Source organism: Crinia signifera, chromosome 4 (genome assembly GCF_055691185.1).
Source record: "Crinia signifera chromosome 4, ASM5569118v1, whole genome shotgun sequence".
In the NCBI taxonomy this organism is placed as follows: domain Eukaryota; kingdom Metazoa; phylum Chordata; class Amphibia; order Anura; family Myobatrachidae; genus Crinia; species Crinia signifera.
This window is the reverse complement of record NC_139220.1, coordinates 207,282,931-207,288,930: the sequence shown is the minus strand read 5'-3', so window position 1 is coordinate 207,288,930 and position 6,000 is coordinate 207,282,931.

Here is a 6,000-nt window from a genome sequence, read left to right as displayed (position 1 = left end):
CAAAAAAAACAAAAAACACGTGTTATCCTGCCTCCCGTGAGGGTAGTCAAATCGGTACAGGGTCGGTTTTTAGTAATATTAAAATGTCGACAGAAAAGGTCGTCACTTTCAGGGTTGTCGACTTCCAAGCAACAACAGACAGGTGGATGATTATCACAGCGTGCTAAATCAGTATGTGTCTGTCACTGGTAAGCCTGGTTTTGGACTGACAGCCTAGGGTGTAACCAGTCACTGATAGTGATTAACTCAGAACACATGCGGTGGTCATAGAAAATTAACATAACTTTCTCAGTCTCTTAAATTACCCGAAAAAACGGGAATAGTGTGGAGACCAGTGATAATAGTGTTATGGTGACCACTCATAGAGATGAGTCAAATTTTATCTCAGTAAAGTATGGTTAGTCCAGTGATCAGGTGTTTGTGGACACAGTAGGTGTGATGTCGACACTTTGTGTCAGTAGTTTATTAGTAGACAAATACAGTTAAATTTCACATACACATCAAATACGTTTTATCCTGCGTACTGTGAGAGTACTGTAATCGGTACAGGGTCGGTTTTTGGTGGTAAAAATAAATAGATAAATGTCACATGTGCACCATATATGAAACTAACGTGGCAGATAGTACAAACCACCTCAATTAGCAGGTACACTATACGGGGTTGCTCGCATACAGATAACACTGTCTCCAAACTGTGTGGAGGAAGTATTCCAAAAAACCCTTTAGCATTGTATGAACTATTCTGCTCCTGCCCGATGGCTGTCACAATCTGGGACATTAACTCCCACGAAGGAATCTCTGATTAGACGGGCACCACACAAAAACAGCGTGTAGCTGAACAATACAGCGACATTGATCCGCAGCATAACATTACGCATACGTTACCTGGATATGATCTGCGGCTATTTCAGCAATATTCTGGGAGACAGCAGAGGATAAGATTTGACAATAGTCAATCACTCCCGGAGGCTGCCACGCCCCATAGCCAATCAGATCTGTCCCACTATGACAGACTCAAACTCATAGGACGCAGCAACCTTCAATCACATTACGCCCACCCCAGGGAGGGTATTTAACAGCCTCAGTTTGGCCAGACGGGTTGGCCTTGAAAAAGCTGTTTGCGAAGCGTGCGCCGGCTAGCGGTGTCGCTCTCTGATCTTAAAATTTACTAGGATGCATTTTGATTGATGTACTTTTCTTACAGGAACCCCTATTAGAGGCGCACTGACAGACAGTGTGAGGACAGCCTCACGCGTGTTATAGAACAGTGGCAGCAACCTCTTTGAATTATCAGACACTAGCTCACAGAGAAGATAGTGTGGGAATTGCCTTCCACCCCTCTGACATTTATTACTTGTCCTTGGGGCATTATAACACTTCCATTACCCGCACTTAGGGTTTTTTGGAATACTTCCTCCACACAGTTTGGAGACAGTGTTATCTGTATGCGAGCAACCCCGTATAGTGTACCTGCTAATTGAGGTGGTTTGTACTATCTGCCACGTTAGTTTCATATATGGTGCACATGTGACATTTATCTATTTATTTTTACCACCAAAAACCGACCCTGTACCGATTACAGTACTCTCACAGTACGCAGGATAAAACGTATTTGATGTGTATGTGAAATTTAACTGTATTTGTCTACTAATAAACTACTGACACAAAGTGTCGACATCACACCTACTGTGTCCACAAACACCTGATCACTGGACTAACCATACTTTACTGAGATAAAATTTGACTCATCTCTATGAGTGGTCACCATAACACTATTATCACTGGTCTCCACACTATTCCCGTTTTTTCGGGTAATTTAAGAGACTGAGAAAGTTATGTTAATTTTCTATGACCACCGCATGTGTTCTGAGTTAATCACTATCAGTGACTGGTTACACCCTAGGCTGTCAGTCCAAAACCAGGCTTACCAGTGACAGACACATACTGATTTAGCACGCTGTGATAATCATCCACCTGTCTGTTGTTGCTTGGAAGTCGACAACCCTGAAAGTGACGACCTTTTCTGTCGACATTTTAATATTACTAAAAACCGACCCTGTACCGATTTGACTACCCTCACGGGAGGCAGGATAACACGTGTTTTTTGTTTTTTTTGTATATGTCAATTATTTGTCTGCAACTAAACTACAGACACTAAGTGTCGACATTACACCAACTGTGTCCACAAGATCTGATCACTAGACCAATTACACTCCGCAGAGATGAAATTTGACTCATCTGTATGAGCGGTCGCCATAACATTAATACCAGTCTCCACACTATTCCCTTTTCTTGGGTAATGGAGAGACTTAGTAATTTCTGTTAACTTTCTGTGGCCACCAAAGGTGTCTTGAGTTAATTTGCATTATCGACAATTTACACCTCAAACTGTCATTCCAAACTAGGCCTTATGATGACAGGCGCACACTGATTCAGCGCACTGTGACAATCACTAGCCTGATTATATTTGTTTGGAAGTCGACATCCAAAAAACTCGACACAGTTATCACCAGGCTGTCACCCCCAACTAGGCCTATAGGTGACAAGCACCCGCATATTTATTGCGCAGGATTAAATCACCAGCCTATATATTTGTTGGAGAAGGGACATACCCTAGGTGATGACATTTGCGTCGACGCATACTAGGACCAGGAATTGTGGTACACAGTTATTTCCCCCAACTAGGCGTATACATGACAGGCGCTCATTGACACAGTGCACTGTGATAATTGCCAGCCTATATTTGTGTTTGGGAGGAGAAATCCTATAACGACGACACCTGTGTCGATAGACGTCAGGAATACATATTGTGTTCAACAGCAGCCCAGGTAGACCTTCATGCACCATTTATTCACACTGCCTGTCCAACAATACGTTCTATTTTGATCTTGTATCGTCATTTAGTGCGCCTCTATTTAGGGATTGTGGCCAACCATTCAGTGATACAACACTGTGATATTACATTACACTATAAAAATATTATGGCCCTCCATTTCTGTATTTGAATTTAAGGTAGATTTATACCGCCCATAGGATCAGAGAGCCACCGTTTTTTAACACAGAGTGTATTTGTTGTATGTGTTTTTTTATATATTTCGCTTTCTTAAAATTGACAAATAAAAGTTACTTTTTATTCGTGTGAGTTTCAACAGGTGCATCACACATGGACATACTCTTTTCTTTCTATACGTGTTCCTATACCTTATGTCCAGTGGTAGCACACCTCCAATAACTATTGACATCTTTCCAGTCATTGTACCAACTGGGGGTCCACCTTTTTGCCTCTCATAGATGAGGATCCTGTGCGAATAGCCCAAGCTTTGTTTGTTCCAATTTGTTTGTGAAGTTACTTCACTTTCCTCACTATTCAGCACGGATATTATATTCATACGAGTTCATTACTATAAACTTCTAGATTTGTTTCATCCTTAACAACCCGTGTTTTCCAAACTGAGGTTCCCTATATTGGGATACCATACTTTAATCATGCTTAACCCAGAGATACCCATGAATGCTGCTCCCCAATTTAGCCTGAGTAATGAACTGGACCTCAGACAAGCCACGTTCAGACAGAATCGAGAAACTATGCTAGAAAGAGATCTGTCCCACTTTAACACACGACAAGAGGACTGGATGAATGATCTCCAACAGCTCAAAATGATCTTAATGAAACAAACTAAGACATTTTGGAATAAAATGACCTTTGAGAGCTACATAAAACAAAAAGTGACACCCAGAGGCCTGAGACCCAGGGTTTTCCCTTCATTTGAGCTGGCCACACCAGCCCTTAAAAATGAATGGGAAAGAGCCCTGACCAACTGTTCCTTCGAACTCATTAATATCCTGGTCAAACATGATGAGACAGTTTTGAATCAATATACCACCGATATAGCAACTCTCAGCAACAAATTAAAACCCTTTGAAGGCCTAGAAAAATTTCAAAAAACATTCATGAAATTTAAAAGTGAGATTGACAATCTAGAGAAAGAGGTCATTAGTAGAAAGAAAGGGAAAATGCAGAGAGATGTTCATGACTTTCAACATGATCAGGTATACAAATGGAATTATAATAGGAACAGACCTACATCTACCAACTCAGCCCAATATAGTAGCTCGGAACTTGAGTCCTCAGGTAATGAATCAGGACAGGATGGGCCTATCCCCAGCACCTCACAGAGGAATTTTTTAGGGGCCAGCCCAGGTTTCATCAGAGAAACCCTTGGAAGAGACATGGCAGGACAAGGAGGGGGCAGAAGAAAAAAGCGAGAAGTGAGGGATTGGAGGGAGGATCACAGGGAACGGCGGAGGTACCGCAAGTAGAAGAGTCACTTAAAATCATTAATCTCACTACCCACATTCTTACCCAACCACAATTAACAGTATTACAAAAAGGCTTATCCTTTTCTCCATCAGAATCTTTTGATAGATTCACCTATGAAAAAGATGTACATTTGTTTGCACGTAAACTACTACTAAAAAAGTTTTATTGCAAAAAGGATAGGGATGGAGAATTTGGAACCACCACAGCCTCTCTTGGGGCACATGATCCCACCAATCTGGGACCCATTTTCAATCTGTGGTACACTGAGGAGGAAAGACAGGCTGTACTAGCATTGGAAGAACTCCAGCATGACAACGGGAGTGATAGTATTGAGGAAGAAACATCTGGGGAAACTAGCACTCTGTTTTCCCAACCCAAGAAAAAGTCAACCTTTTACCCAGACTTCTCCATATGTCCTGTAGTAAAAACATTTGTTGATGTTGTAAGTAAAGATTTAGACCAACTACAGAGGGACAAGTGCCAGTACCAATTTAAGAGCAACCTCAGCCGAGATGAGCTGAAGGCTATACAAGAAATTAAAAACTGGAAGGACACCATTGTCAAACCCTCTGACAAAGGGGGGAATGTGGTACTTTGGTCGAGGGACCTCTATGTGAGAGAACTGGAAAAACAACTTCAGGATGGTACCTGTTACAAAAGATTGACTTTTAACCCCACAGAGGACTTCCTCAATTCATACTCCAAAATGCTAGATACAGCATACAAAAATGGTGTGATCACCAAAAATCAATACCAATTTCTTTTGGTTAAAACGGTACGCATCCCTACCTTGTACCTCCTCCCCAAGGTACATAAAAACGAACATACCCCACCTGGAAGACCCATTGTCTCTGGCATAGGAGGTCTGACTGAGAAGGCAAGCGAGTTTGTCGACTTTCACCTACGACAATATGTAGTCACTTTGCCCTCCTATGTCAGAGACACTATGGATGTCCTCAAAAAGATACAAGATGTAGTTTTGGATTCCAATGCTTGGCTTATAACGTGCGACGTAGAAAGCCTCTACACTAGTATCCCTCACCAACAGGGCATCCATGCAGCACGATATTTTCTTAGCATGGACAGAGAAAATGATTTACATGAGATTATCATCTCACTTCTACGATTCGTGCTGGAACGAAATTATTTCGTTTGTAATGAGGCCTTCTACCTCCAGGTGCGGGGGACCGCTATGGGGAGTACGTGTGCTCCCACATACGCGAACCTGTACCTGGGGTGGTGGGAACGGGAGGTGGTGTTTCAGGAGTCCCATGAACTATATACCAACCACATATTATTGTGGTTGAGATATATAGACGACCTACTTATCATCTGGGAAGGGGATGCGGACCTGTTTGTTACCTTTATTGATATTCTCAACACCAATAATTTCAACCTCCGCCTCACCTACGAAATGAGCCAGGAAGGGGTAAACTACTTGGATTTACGCCTGAACATAGAGGAAGATGGGACCATCTCCTCCGATATGTACAGGAAAAAGACGGCCACCAATTCCTTATTACATTTTGGAAGTGCACACTTTCCTCCTGTAATTAAAGGGCTGCCGAAAGGGGAGTTCTTACGAACCAAACGTAACTGTTCACAGGCCCATACCTTCGCCAAACGAGCTGATGAGCTGAGTGGCCGTCTCAGAGAGAGAGGCTACAGCAATAGGGCCA